Consider the following 16,483-nt stretch of genomic DNA (forward strand, 5'->3'; position numbering starts at 1 on the left):
ACTTCTAGATCCCCACGAAGACTCGATGATGTTATCTCGGAGCGAGATCGGCATACGATTAATCAGGTAAGGCGGACGATGGAATAAGAGGAAAAGAGCGAATAAAACAAACGCGTAAACAGAGAGGAGGAATTATGTGCTCGTCACTCTTAAATCCCGAAGACTAACCGACCAACCGGCAACGTTGAACACGATCACGCGACTCTTGTTTACCGTTTCTATCTGTCGTTAATATATTAACATATCTTCTTTCTCTGCGACATCTTTCTTTCTCTCGCACCGGCAACCAAGCGATCGGCCGACCTCAGTCGCTCCTTCACCAGCGCGTTATTGTAGCTCTATTTCTGCCGATGAGCCGAGAAAAGTCTCGGTAACTTTTCAAATGTGTGCCGGCCGGCATGTACAGGAGGAAAGCCGAGAACAATCGAAGAGCAATCAAACTTCGCATGTTAGGCACGTTAACAAGAGGTTCGTTCACGTTGCTTGCATTTTTTGCACTCACATCTTCACTTTTCTTTCCTTTCAATGCCCTATTTATTTCATTGGCTGCGTTCAGCGGACTCAACTGTTGAGTCAGCCATTCATTATCAAAACTTTTGGGGAGTTTCAAAGCAACGCGAATAGACCTAACATTGCCAGGATTGTGTTGTAAATTTCAAGATTACGCCTACACGAATTTCCGACATATTATTTAAATAATATTTATACGAACTTTTTGGATGTAGACAATACAAACATGTAATTTGGTTTGTTCGACTTGCTTACAGTTTTTACACTCAGTATCTTCGTTTTCTCTCTTTTCAGCGTCAAGTATATGTCTCATTTTAAGTGTAAAAAGTATAAAAAATTGTAAGCAGTCGAACAGACCTATTATACAGAATTGATAATATGAAGGGTGCAAAGTTCAGCTTAAAAAAAAAACAAGTATTATTTATTATAGCTTATTAAATAACTTATTGTAACAACTATTATATTATTTCCATTATTTCTAATTTCTATCCTAACAATATATGAATCTTTTATAAGTTACATAGTTTACATAGATGATAATTTTATATATAGTTTATCATAATTTTATATATTGTTTAGGCGTAATGTGGGCTATTTATATTTTACGCGTAAACGTACAACCTACCGCCGTATTTTAACTAGACAGAATTACCCTGAAAAAAGATTTATAACGGAATTAATGCCACGCGAGAATTTTTATCGCTCATTTCAATCCAAGAACGAAGGGATATTTCTGATATTCGGTATCGCTTAGATTTAAATGTATGTATATACGTAAAGCATTCGTGTCTATCAAATTCCAGTCAGTTTGAAAAATTAAAAGAGATTAATCCGAGAGTCATTTCATTTTTTATTATAAACGATCACCTTGGATGTTTTTACATCCTAATTAAAATAATTAGTATTAACATGTTGTATATTATTAATTGATCTTCGAATCGATTAATTCGAATTCATATTCATAATCACATTATGAATATGAATTCACTTATAATTTTCTAAAAAAAAGTCTAATCAAACAAATATTAAATGGAACAAATATGTTAAAACGACAGTATTTCTAAAAAAATCAAGATTTTAATTAATATAACGCTTTCTTATCGCAAGTTTTCGAAAAAATTGCATATTTAAAGATTCATAAAAAATAATTATGTAAGAGGAAAAAAAAATATATTAAAAAAGGAAGACTTTTCATTCACATTTTCTCACCTGGGATGTAAAAACATCTCAGGTGATAATAACCGGGAGAGTCTGTTCATAATCGAAACGTCGAAACAGACGAAACGACGAATAAAGAGGTCAATTATGGGCGACGATTAATGGCTGATTAACTAATATTGTAACGGTGCGAAAAACAAAATATGTAACGATAGCATGACGAAAGAACGTGACACATTTCGTAAAGCGATAGTTTTATCATCGCTTGAGCGCGTTTATCTAGTTTTAAAGGCATTTATGTGCGACAATTACAGATATGTGTATATCGAAATATACATATACATGAACCATTTTGTACAAATATTTGAGGTAACATGCGCAAGAGACTCTTGCGGAGAGAATGCGATTAACTTTAACAACTACACTTACCACGATGGAAATTTTTATCAGCGACACAAAGTGCTTAATATATCTCGCATGGAAAGTTTCAAACCGGGAAGTTATCAAGTTGATCTATAATACGCGTTTTTTTCAGGTTTAGATAGAAAGAAACATCTCTCGATCACAGAATCTAAAAAGTATATTTATCTCTTATAACAGAATCTGGCCACGTGTGATTGTGTCAAAATCCTACAAAAGAGAAAGATATATATATGTCTAATTGAATTAATTAAAATTCTGGTTGGAAATGAATAAATCAGAATTTTTTGGAATCTACTAAAATTTAATAGAGGCGAGATAACCGGAATATATTGTTATAATCAGAATCTTCTGGTTCGTCCAGAGCTTCAACCAGACATTTTCTCATTATCAGTATACTTTCTCTCTGTAAATATTATTTTATTCTAGTATTATCTTCTTACAATATCTTATACTATGTATCACTTTTTAATTTTAATTAAAGTTATGAGACAGTATAAATTAAAATGGGATAATATTCAGTAAAAATCTTGTTTTTAGAAAGTAAACATACGTATAATTAGCAACTTATTAAAAAAAATAATAAAATTGAATAATAAATTGCATAAAAAACTGTATAATTAGCAATGTATTAAAAAAAGTAATAACTGTTTATTCCTCAAAATTATCTTACTTGAAAACATGTGTAGTAATTAAAACATAATATCTTAAAAAAAGGAGAAAAATAAAAAATTGTAATTTGACACAAAAGTATTCGTACAGTTGAGAAACTTAGCTTCTAATTATAAGACCAAGAACAAGCAAAGCTCTTTTGTTTATACAAAGACAGAATATATACTTATAAAATTATTAATTAATGTTTATTCTCAAATAAAACTTTTTTTCATAAAAATTTCCTTTGTACGAATACTTTTTGTATTCATTGTATATACAAAAAAAATTGGTCTCTCTCTCTCTCTCTATATATATGTATATATATATCTATACACACACCTATATTATTATACCTTTCTCTCTATAATTTTGACAAACTCGCTCGCGACTCCATTATAGGGTCTCAAACAGGAACTTTCCACTTGTTGCGAGCCGGCACTCGTCGCCGGCGCCGGCTTGATTGTCCGCGTCGCGTCGAGAAACGTCGACGCTCTCCTCCGATTTCCGGAGTTCGGGATAGTCTCTCGGTCTACTGCATCTACCCTGAGAGCGAGAAAAGCGTCGACGCGATGGTTCGAACGGTCGCCGGACACTCGCACGTCCATCAGGTGACAACAGCGGGTCGATACATCGACGTGCGGCGTCCGACCTCGCTGCACCAAATGGAAAATTTCCCTCGAAAAAGACGAGCGAGAGACAAAGAGAAGAACGAAAAAAAAAAAAAAGAAAAAGAAATGAAGACTCACGTCATTCGGTCCAATTTGACCCATGCTGCCCATGCTGCAGGCACCACGATCAGCGATCGTATCCGCCGACTGCGGGTCGTTTTCGTTGGCAATGGGAATCTTGAAGGCCTTTTGATAAACACACTGACCAATAAAAAAATCTCGCAGGCACACCCCGACTGACGACTGTTCCTGATCTGCTATTCTCTTTCTCTCTCTTTCGATCGATTTATTTATCCCTGGCAGATCGCGCGAGCACGACGACGAGATTTCGCCGACGTGTGCGAGATTCCGACAATTTAGCGAACAATTATCAGTATTATCACCGGCGATTTGGCGAATCGGCTTCGACGCGACACGTCCGTGGGTTGTCACTATAAGTAACGAGGAATAACGTAGCGTGGTTACGATCAGTCATAATATATCACAAAAGGGAAGCCTGGAGCTCCTCCCGGAAACTCGGAGACGACGGAGACGGTGGAGGCGCGAATAGACGGGGGAAGGGAGAAGCGCGTCAATGCGTGTAAACGTATACCGGCACAACGGCGAGAAGGTCTCGGGAAAATGCGAGAGAATCGGGTTACGCTGAGTATTATAGGCACGGGTAGTCGGTCGAACGATGCAGCGAGACGATCCACTCTAAACGAGAGCCGGTTGCTAACTGACGCCGTCGAGCGATGCCAAGCGAGTCGAACCAAACCGCGATCATCTGGCCGGCTTGCCGGGCGTCGGAAAAGCGGGAGGGGTGGTGAGAAGGGGGGAGGGAGGGGGGGGTGGTAAGGATGGTTAGATCGCCGACTACACGGACACGAAGCCGTTATACGTGGTAGGGGAACGCACGCCGGCTTTACGCGGCTGTCATTGGTCGGGACACAGGGCTGTAACTGGCTGTACACGCTTGTGAGAGTCACGTCGATCTATCGATGTCGTATTTCGAGAGCATGTGCGGGACACGAGCAGATTTTTCGGGAGTCAACTCTCCGAGTTGACTCCGGTTCTAAAAAAACTATGTCCCCCTCGTTTCTTCCGCCACGTCCTTTGCCGCTTTCTCCTTAATTAATATACACCAGGACGCTCCGTTAAATGTTAGTTGAAATGAAATGAAATGAGTTAAATCAAGTTTAGTCGCTTTCCGAGCTCTCTCTTTCTCGCTCTGTCTTTCCTTTTCTTTAAAAGAAGAAATAGGAAGGGAAGAAATCAGTAATTTCAAATGACGTTTTACGCGCTGGAAACAGAATCTGGTTGTATTAATTGAAATTCCGGTTGAATCTATTATAATTTCAGTTGAATTAACCAGAATTTTTATTAGTATGATCAGAATTTTTCTGATTCGTTCATTTCAAAACGAAAATTTTTCTCACTGAGAACTATTGATAATTATTCAGAAAGAATGATTTTGTTGAAACATCTAAAAATTTAACTAGACGCAGATTGAAAATAATTTTGAGAGCAATACAATACAATACAATAAAGTTTTAACATATAATTATAAACAACTAGTTTCCTACATGATTATTTTTTATGTCCGACAAAATTACATATATTTTTCAGATTTGTATCTACCTAGAATTTTCAGATACTTCAACGAAAGTAATTTCCTTGTCTAAAATTATGACATAATAAATTATATCATTCAATTATTTTCGTAATCTTCCATCTTCCTCTTTGTTATCTGTACAAAATCAGCTGTCTCTTTCGTCGATTACGTCACTGGGCTTCAAATAACCGCGTTTGGAAGCTTCGATTTCGTTCTGCGTTACTGAATTTTATAATCAAACTTTCCGAATTTACATCTCCTCGAACTAACAATCCCTTGGAGGAATTCAAAATTGAATTGATTGAATTGATTACAAACATTTACGTACATTCCGTAGATACGAGGTGGAAAGATCGAAGATACACCCCTGCGCGCAGGCGGCCGGTCTGATCAGCTGATGCCCTAGCAACAGTGGTACTAACCGCGCTAAATACATCAGTCGTATCTCGTTATAGGCACAAAGCGGACTTATAACAACGGCAATGACAAGAGAGAAAGAGATAGAGAGGGAGGCTGTCACGAATGATAACTATAATTTCGTCATACGATTAAACGCATAATCGTCAGTGACGCGTACCGCTATATATTACCGATTTAAGGATCGAGGAACGAGGGACGAGACGAAACTTTTTCGCTGGTGAATCGCTTGCACAATTTCTCAAGTATTTTTAATTGAATTAAGTAGAATGAATCTTTACGGAATACATTGTTTAACAAAAGCGACAAAGAGAAGATATAAAAATAAATCAACGTACGTGCTAAAAATTTATGTTAACTAAGTATGTTAATAATAATTTTTTAAATTATATAATTGATATAATAATAATATGCAAATAAATTTTAAAGATACCGATACTGTAATAATAATGCTATATTAATTCTGTTTTAATGATATTATAAATATATTAAGAAAAATAAAAATGTTTCTCCTTTTTAGGGAGAATTAAATCACGTAAAGAAAACATTGCGTGAGATTGAGAAGAATTCATTGTCATAGCTTCGTAATACATATGAGTCAAGAGTCAAATATTACTCAATTGTGCGAAAATGCTTAAAGAATGCTTTGAACAAATCAGTATAAATAATCACTTGTCTCTTTTTATAGAAATAAATATACGGATATATTTATATTAACTATATCTGTATTAATAAAATATATCTAATTAAAATACTGCATTAAACTGGGCTGATTTATTGTATTAAAATATGGAGTTGATTACGTTCTTATAAATACCATGTCTCCTCGAAGAAGTCTTTCACAAGTGTATAATCTGACCTAAATAACTCTCATAAAAGTAATTTTGTGGATTGCTGATAAACTGTCTCACACCACTGAATTTCAATATACTTGGTATGCTTTCATCACATTTTTGATATATCATAAACATATTATGATGATTTACACCACTCATTAACGAGCTCTAATCTGCAGATAATACATCTTTCTACCAAAAAAATAACTTAATCAACGATACGACTCCGTACTGACAGAACGAAATAAAAATCAGTTCTACCTTTTAACTTTTAACCTTAAGAAACAAAAGTCAAGGGATAAATAACGCATCCGAGGTCTTACTCTATGATCCTGAAATTCAATTAAGTAAAGGAAACGTATCATTTGACATAACAGTTTCTTGCGTTGTAAATGTTGGGGTCAATGACACTACTCCCTTGCCTTGGTGCAGATTGGGGGATCGCGGACGAAATGGCACCATCCAAGACCTCCGATTCCTTCTTTCTTTGTCTCAAGGATACTACAAAATGAAAGCACTGAGGGACCGACCCTTCATTTCCGCGAGAGCCCTTTAACGAGTCTTTGTTACGCACATGAAATGTCGTGGCGTGAAAGACAGAGAGCGTATGTATGTATATATACATATATATATATATATATATATATATATATATATATATACATACACACACACACACAAGAGAAAGAAAGAAGAGGGAGAGGGAGAGAGAGGGAGAGGGGTAAGGAGGGAGGGAGAGAGATGGAAAGAGAAAAAAAGAAAAGAGAAAAACGTAAAATACATCCATAATCCCTGCGATAAACTACTGCGCAGAGATTATTCGTTTTGCACGTATTTGTTACATGTAAAACGTCACGGAGCGACGTGCGCAATATTAAATCACATCCGATTCGATTGCAGCAATCAGCGATTTTATTCTCGAATAATTCCGATAAGTAGTTGCAAACATTACGCATAGTTTTCATCAGTTTGTCCCGATCGGCTTTCATCGCGAAATCGAACGTTGGAATACAAAACGCGTTATGCAGATTTGTTAAGAAGCTACGAGGGACGACAGTTAAGAAAAGGTGATATGTCCTGTGTATTAATCATCGACGATGACGAATTTTCGTGGAATTCAACACGTCGAAAAGGTTGCGCGATTTTGATATTTCCCTATTCGAATTTCGTTAGACGTTTAATCGACGAGTTGAACAGGAAGTTTGACAATTACGGTCGCGTTTATGTGTATTGGCATGTGAAATGCAACTGAACCGACTTTTCTCGCAGACGAAACGGCATGATGAAATACGGTGACGATAACAGTTTCTTCAACCTGTCTGCCGCAAAACAGGTACTGGTCTCTAAGAAACGTGTTTCGTGTGTCACGTGGATTGGCAGACAAAATGATTAGAAAGATAGAAATTAACCCATTGAAAGAAATCGACACGAAAGCGTTCCACGAATTCAGTTCTTTACAGTTGGAGTTACGCAGTCGAACTGAAGCTGCCAGAGCTTCCATCTCGAAATACAAGAAAATATGATGTGAATATCGATTAAAGATATGCAGGATGTTTGATAAATAACGATAAAACTCTCGTATAAGAATAGGGCGAACTAAACTGAGTCGAAAAGTCCTCTACCATTTTACAATTTTCGCAATAGTTAACAAGATATTAATTACTAAAAATCGCCGAATATTGATTTTCAATAATTTTTTATTCAAGTACTTTCAAGTACTTTTAACAAAGAATTTTTTCAGAATTTTTTAGTACCGTATTTTCTCATGTTGGTAAAAATAGTTGCCGATAAGAAAATGCAGTATTAAAAAGTTGGTAAAAAATTCTGAAAAAAATTCTTAGAGCTCTATGAAAAGAAAATAAATAATTTTTGTCTCTGATTTTTGGGAAGTTGATAGTACTTGAGTAAAAAATTATTGAAAATCAATATTTGGTGATTTTTAGTGATTGATATCTTGTTAACTTGCAAAAATTGTAAAATGGTAGAGAATTTTTAGACTCAATTTAGTTTGCTATGCGAGAGTTTTGTCGTTACTTATCAAACACGTATATAAATTTAAATATTAATAGATTTATAGATTTTGATTAAAAATTATAGAATTAAACTGAATACAGGAGAGACATGGACTTAACTATAAACTAAAATATCTATGTAACTTATGATGAATTGGTAATTCTTCACTTATTTCTATTTTCTTTCTACTTTTCTAGCCATTTTCCAATGATGCAATAATTTCTCAATGCAAAATTTGTATACACTAAAACATTCGTTAAAGTCATGATAAGACTTCCATTCAACGATAATTAAATATTATAAGAGTTATATATAATAGAATTAAACTAAATATATGGAGACTAGATAAATATGACTTTAATTGTAAACTAAAATATCTGATTTGTGTGATATTCGAATTGACAATTCTTCACCTTATTTCTTCTACTTTCTTTTTACTTTCCCTACCGAATTCTTCTTAAAAGGGTACAATTGCTCAATACAAAATGTGTACACGTTAAAGCATTTGAATTCGTGATAAGAATTCTGTTTAACGCTAATTAAACATCGTGAGTATTACATTGAATTAAATTAAATACAAACTAAGAGAGACATGGACTTAATTATAAACTAATCTGTCTGGCTTGTGACAATCGAATTAAAGAGTCTTCTCTCTATTTCTTTAACCTTCTTTTTCTTTCTACTTTTCTAACATTTTCCGAAGGAAGAATTATTCAATGCAAAATGTATACAAGCTAAAACATCCGTTCGAATTCGTGGTAGGAATTCCGCTTGAAGGTAATCACGTCGAGGGATCAACATTCAGGCGAATGATATTTTAGTCCGTGTGAACTCTCAGTCAATCGCGATTTCCACGAAGACGAGGAATCTCTCTCTTTTTCGCTCTCTCTCTCTCTCTCTCTCTCTCTCTCCCCCTCTCTCTCTCCCTCTCTCTTCTCGCCATGAGGTTTCTATTATTTTGTATTCCTGGGAGAAGGCGGACGCACTTTTGGTCGAGGTTAGTATTGGAAGCGCGAAGAGGTCAACGCTCGAGAAAACGCCTCTCATTACGGCACTGTCATATGATATTACCAGGCCCGTCGCTTGAATATCCCTGTTCTCCTTGTAGTCCTGGCGCGATTACTTCACATACATGTCTACCTACTTCTGTCTCTCTTTCTTACTCTACACCCTTCTGTCTATCGAGCTCGCTTGACTAATCAACCTCCTGCTTCCTCGAACGGTTGATCATGTTGCCTCTGTGCACTTACGACAATGAGTTTCGTTTTTCTCAGTCGCCCTCCAGTCGTTTTCATCGCTCAATTTCATTCCTTACGAATGACAGAGGCTCGATCCGAAGGATCTGCGCCTTTGTTTCAGTCTCTCTTGATTTCCGTTGTTATTCTGGCTTATGATATTTATTAGAACAATACTAGGTACGACGCTTAATTGAATTGTCTTCTTTTCTTTGTTACAGCGGCGCCTACGACGATTTATAAGAAGCAGAACTGATTGAAAATGTCATCTTTTATTTTTCTATGCTTTTACAACGTGATTCTTCAGCACTATTTTACAAGTTCGCAAAACTAATACATTATACGTTTATAAAACCGAATAAATATTATAGTACTCTACAGTGTTTTAAGATACTCGTTAGCATTAGTAATATTGTTTATAAAAACAGATCCATTCCTTTATCTCTTACGAATAAATATAATTGCATTAATATATTTATTTATTAGGTGTTGGAATTAATTCGTAGCGTTTTACAAGTGATGGGAAGTACTTTCATTAATGTATTTTTTAATGCTCATGTGAAATAAATAACATTCTTTCATTAAAAAACGCTACGAATTAATTCCAACACCTAATATAATATTAATGCAATAGTTAATTTGTGATAATATATACTCCAATTTCAATTTAGGACCAACAAATAATCAATGCGCAGTTTGCTTGGAAATTGTAAAATTCAAAAATATCATTAGGCATTCATCTTAACCGAAATTCTTGCCTGACGATATTCTTTATTTCATTTTCGAAGATTTCTCAGTCAATTTTCATTTAATTATTAATTAATATGATAAATAACTATTGCATTAATATTATAAATAAATATTAATGCAATTATATATTTATTCGTAAGAACGGATCTATTTTGACAAACTTACAAGATCTCCACGAACGCATCTCTATACACATCAATACGACAAAGAAAATTTGAAAACATCACCTGTCCACTCCCAGGTACAGCAACGGCTGCACCCAACGTACCAAATGATCAATACTCCCGAAAAAAGACATCTCTACCTTCCTTCTACCATCACCGCGTCGTGTTAACTGTCAGTCGTCGCTGTCCTCAGGCTGTCATAATATCGCACTATATATCGGTTTATCCCTCTGGGTCTGTCTCTCCTATAAGCTCGGTACAATCGACTCTTACTATTTCTTGCGTTCACCTTTCATCCTTTTCTTTTTCTCGCTTCATTAGTTTGCTCTAACCGTCTTTCTACTTCCATATCTTCGATGTCTGCCTTCTACATTGTCTATCTAGCTTTCTCTTGCGCTTCCTCTCTCTCTCTCTCTCTCTCTCTCTCTCTCTCTCTCTCTTTCTCTGTTACATACACAACGTTCCGTTATAACGGAGCCCGGAGCTGCTCGCTGTTTGGTGTACATGATTAGCTACTACGAAACCATCAGAAAGTTTTGTCTACCATAATTTGCGATGACTAATAACCGGTTCCACGCTCGAGTGACGAAAATTGTTTTTACCTTGCGCGACGCTCACGGAAGACGTTGATGGAAGACGTTCGCTCTGTTGATCACTAGGCTCCTTCCTAAAAAAAACCTACATTCCAAGGATATCATACATTTATTTAGGAGAATTGGAATCCCCTTGGAACAATTATCTTCAATATTAGTCTCCAATTATACTTAATTAAAGATAGCTGCCGTTAGTAATTAATATAATTTGAAAAGATCTACCACAAAAAAAGATCTACGACAAAAGGCCTTTGTCAGAAATAATATTATCGCGATAATATTATCCGAGGCTATTCTTATAACGTCTTCCATTTCTTCAGAAATTACTGAAGTATACTGTATTTGTTTTCAGCAAAAAAAAATTCCGAACGTATCGTGGAATTGTCACTTCGACACGCCAGCTATCCAAATTCTGCTTCCGCTAGAATTAACAGCAAAAACAGATAATTCAGATACAAAAGATCTTACGGAAAGGTGTGTTTTTATCAGTGTACATATGTATTCAAGTCGAACGATTTATTTTTATGTGTGTTATTCAAGCAAGAAATCCATTGTAGCATCCAGCTATTTTTTTTTCATTGCGAACGGATACCTTACATACTCGAGATGTGCCATCACATCACCAAAAAAGCTTTAAGGTCATTTAACAAGTAACCAGTGAATCATAATATGAAAATATAAAGTAATTTCGCGTTGCCAAATCACACACACACACACACACACACACACACACATCCAAGGACTTCAGAAAGATTCGAGAAAAGTTAAAGCTTATTTTTAGCAAAAATATTTTCTTATTAGATAAAAAAAAAACATTTATTTTAAAATTAGAAAAAAGCTCCATTTAAAACTTGTCTTTTAAAACTAATCTCTCAAAACTTATTTTAAAATAAGTTTTACTTTTATAAAATGAATATATAATAATCATATATGCGTGCGCGCGCAAAATTCATGAAACGGGATGACATAAATTAAATGAATGCAGCGTGAAACAAAGCATAAATGTGATTCTCTAAAAGTCAGTGGCCAGCACAGTAGGTATTATGTATTGTTATGCAAGAAGCTCGTTACCAGAGTATTTTCGCGATTCTCGTAAATGTGTCGGTATCAAAAGTGTGACTCACTGTCGTGCAGACATTGTTGTGTGACTTGCCTATATCTCTATACCCCTCCGATGTCCTTGCATGTAATATTCCGCTAAAAGATACCGATATAAATTGTTTAAGAATGTTTAGCGACAATGAGTCACGTCGTTCTACACGGCAAAACTTTGCGTAACAATGCCGGCGCGTCTGCTCCCGATCGGTATAAGCAAGGATCAAACTGCTTTGCATAAGGCCATTCGCGCAGATGTTTTTAAATGGGATCTTAAACATGATTTTTATAATGAAATGCCGCAAATTTCTGCCGCAAGATATGTGCTAACTTGAAGAATATATCGTATAAAAGTATGAAAACATTACGTGTAACATCATAAAAAGAAAGAAAGAGAAAGGGAATATGCATAATTATGTAAATTTTTTTAATATAAATATAAAATAGATCTAAATTTGCGATGAGATTTTAAATTATCATCAGCAAAACTATGGAAATATTTAATTAAATTATCTTAATTAAAACTATATTATTTAAAAGGATTTTTTTTCAAGATTACGCGAAGCATTTTACGAGCTCTAAGCTGTAACTTTTTTTAGTTTATATGTAAATCTAATCCCGCGTAGATAACGTTTTAAAAAAAAAAAGCTTTTAATGCATATGTACATTAAATTTAAGATATAACTTTGTTGGTAAAAGGAAATAAAATGGCAGAAAAACAAGAAATATTTCGCTGTTCTTAAGAACCTCTTGACCAATCCAGATTGTAACATTTTTTGTCTCCGACGTATCTTTATACTTTTTATCTTCGCGATAAACTCGCTAAAATAAAACCGTACGTTGTGGCAATATTTTTTATTGGATGAGAAAATATACGAAATGGATCGATCCTCATCAAACGGGATCATAAAAACCATCGAGAATAAAAGCTCCCTAAAATCGTTCATCCCCAACACAGTGGGTTGCGTAATTTTTACGACGCCTACTTGGCCAAGGAGCTTACATTGTAGGGAGTATCGAGTAGATCGATATATGTGCTATTCGTTCCATTGTTTGTCGGACGACTATCTTACATTAGAATTAAGGTCGGCAGCTTTTATATTTATGAGGTATTATAAGTATAATAAATCTTCTTCGTCGATGTTGAGTTAATACTTTTTATTAATTAATCCGAATATACAACGAGAAAAAAACCAATTATTGATAAAAATTTCATGCCAATTTATTTCATTGAATAGATGTTTTCTTTTCGATATGATTCTACGAAATATAAATTGGAATAGACTATTGTGCTAGATCCTATTAATATTAAAAGAAAAAGCATTAAGCAAACATGCATGTCTCTGTAATTTGAATTATTCAACGGAGACTAGAATGATTTACATTTTATCGAAACACGTGATATGGGTCAAGCAATTCATATCATGCCTTTTGTTTCGATGTCAATCAAGATATTTCGGAAATTCCATGTCACATCACGCGTTGTTATTAAATAGATGCTATAAATTATGTAGCAATAATATATTGCGTAATATAATATATAGGTAAATCATTAATGGGTAAAATGGAAAATATAGAATCAATTTCGAGAAAATCTGTACGGAAAGGACGGCTTTGTCAAAAATAATTAATCTATATAGCTAGAACTACAATATCTAGCTTAGATTTGTATCTAATCTGAAAATAATTTTGTTAGACCATCGAAATAGTTATGTAAGACGTTCAAATTAATTGCTAAAATGTCAAAACTTTTTGTACTATTGCTCATCATGCTTGAGATTTCTATACTGAGAAAAATTTTTCTTAATTTTATTAAAAATATTTATTTAGTAAATATAATATATATTATTTATTTAAATTATAAAACTTGAAATATAATTGAGAAATCATTATTTATCAATAAATAATAATTAAATTTCAATAATTATTATATTATATTATATAAAACGTTACTATAATTAAGAAATGATTTTTTTATTAGGTGTTGGAATTAATTCGTAGCGTTTTTAATGAAAGAATGTTATTTATTTCACATGAGCATTAAAAAATACATTAATGAAAGTACTTCCCATCACTTGTAAAACGCTACGAATTAATTCCAACACCTAATATAAGACAATAATATTCTTCAAATAAATAAAATTTCTTTTTAAAAAATGTGTTCACAATTCTATGCAAACATATAATTTACTAAAATTAAAGAAATTTTCTTGTTTATCAGTGTATTTTTTCTTAGTAAAATAATTTTGTATATATATATATATATATATATATATATATATATATATATACAAAATTATTTTAATAATAATCCAACAAAATTATCTTCAAATCCACATCTAGTTAAATTTTTATATAATTCAGCAAAACCATTCTTTCCGTGTAGAGATCAATGCAGCAATGTTGTAATACTGCTATTTACGTAACATACGCGACACAATAGAGTATTTATTTCGTAGATTAAGAGACTCGCAATTTGGGAAACGCTGTCATGGCGTGAAGTGTGCATATGACAGACGTGCACGTGGCGGAGACACGCGCACGAGGGAAAGCAATGCTGCAGAAGAGACCCGCCGTTTCGGGCTTTTCCGGAAGAAGTCAGAGAGATGAGAAGGAAGGAGTCGGCGCAATTTTCGACGTTGCCGGCGGAAAACGCGGTCGGTTCGTCTCTTTGTTACGGCCGCAATAACGTCATGCTGCGCCGAGAGCTCGTAGACTCACGGCCCGGCTATTTACTGGAATCGTAAAAACGCGAACAAAGGTTCGTTAGTAGCTGTGTAGTTTGCTGTCTCCTTTTACGCGTGTTACGTAAGGGTGGAGAGATAGTACGAGCAAAAGAGGGAGGTGTCGAGGGCGGTGCGACGCGACGTGGTGAACGGATCGTCGCGTTTTCATACGATGCGAGATTTCCTCGTTGAAATGAAAAAGAAATCCGGATGAATCGCCTATCTGATACCTACTCTTTTATTTACCGGGGAAAAGAGAGTCACTGCCGATAAACTCCGTAATGAGCGCGCCGCTTTGTTTCCTATCATTCAGCGAGAAAGAACGAGCGATATTGATACGTCAGATCGAAAGTTCATTTGTGAGTTCTTCAGAGAAAAATTTATTTATTTAAGAGCTTCCCGGAAAGAAAAATTTTATTTAGATTTGGTTAATGTCCAGTTTCCATCGAAGATTGTACCACTGTAGATTGATTTTAATCTCTGTACAGTTAAGTAACTCTTCATCTTTTTAAATTTTTTTGCTCTATTTTGTAATTCTTAGGCCTGAATTTTTCATTTGCTGAGTAACCTAATGATAACGAAAATTGTATTTTTCTATCTTATATAGTTAATATACACTAAACTGATAAATGATTTTCCTAAATTGATAATTTTAAATTTTTAAAAACTTTTAGAGGTGCCTTAATAATACAAAATATAATAATAAAGAACATACAGCCACAACGCAAGATGTCTTTAGCAAAAGTCATATATTTTAAAAAATTATTTAATATAATCAGACGTTTCAAGTTTTGATCGTCAGTACAATAAAAATATAAAAGATGTTACAAACATTAAGAAGAATATTAATAAATTATTCACTAGTTCAGAATTGACAGTGACAAATTTACATTTGCTTATAGAAGGAAATTTTATTACGATATAGATTCCTTGTTACTTGAAACTTTGTAAGACTTCGTATGGAAAATACGGTATTTCCAGATTCTAGTTAGATTAAAAAAGAAAAAAGAAAACAGATTTTTTATTATATATTACTTTTTGATATATTGTCGAAAATAAGTGATTATATTAAATAATTTTTTAAAATATATGATTTTCGCTAAAGATATTTTGCGGCTCCTTATTATTTATATTTTGATAATTTTAAAATTGTAATAATTATAAAATTATACTTAATAAACTGATAAATTATAATTTTATAATTTTTAAAAACAGATAAATAATTTTTTTACATAACACTACATTAGTGATTAATCATAGCTGAGAAAAATATAATTTTTACATTATCAAGTTAAGTTAAGTCTAAACCACAAATTAACCAGATAATGAAAAACCGGGTTTTAATGATAGTAACGATATCATTACATTCTCATTGCGTAGTTTTTGTACCACGTATTATAAAACTTGCACAACGATCATGTATATCATTACTATCATTAAGGCTCGATTGCATCAACGTTACTTTGACTGTGAGTGAGGCTTAAAATTCTCACTTTCTCTCTTTAATGCCGAAAGAAAGAGAGAGGAAGAGATAGAGAGAGAGTTTTAAAGTAACGTTGGTGCAACCGGAGTTGATGCCTAAGAGTTACAGAACAGTAAGTTGAATGAAAAGCAAGTTGAATTGAGATTAAAGGTAATTGATTGATGAAA

The 16,483-nt window shown here is 34.0% G+C and overlaps 1 protein-coding gene and 1 long non-coding RNA gene across 7 annotated transcripts in view; one reads left to right on the forward strand and one right to left on the reverse strand.

The window, feature by feature from the left end:
* Nucleotides 1-16,483, reverse strand: part of Sesn (Sestrin) — a 211,291-nt gene that overhangs the window by 43,813 nt on the left and 150,995 nt on the right. The window lies entirely within an intron of this gene.
* The window catches only part of LOC147907391 (uncharacterized), a 42,533-nt gene continuing 33,053 nt past the window's right edge, over nucleotides 7,004-16,483 (forward strand). Inside the window, exon 1 of the long non-coding RNA XR_015547463.1 lies at nucleotides 7,004-7,324. This is a non-coding gene — a long non-coding RNA (uncharacterized LOC147907391). The remainder of the gene's footprint in view (nucleotides 7,325-16,483) is intronic.

Source organism: Acromyrmex echinatior, chromosome 14 (assembly GCF_024713525.1).
Source record: "Acromyrmex echinatior isolate Ae372 chromosome 14, ASM2471352v2, whole genome shotgun sequence".
Lineage (NCBI taxonomy): Eukaryota > Metazoa > Arthropoda > Insecta > Hymenoptera > Formicidae > Acromyrmex > Acromyrmex echinatior.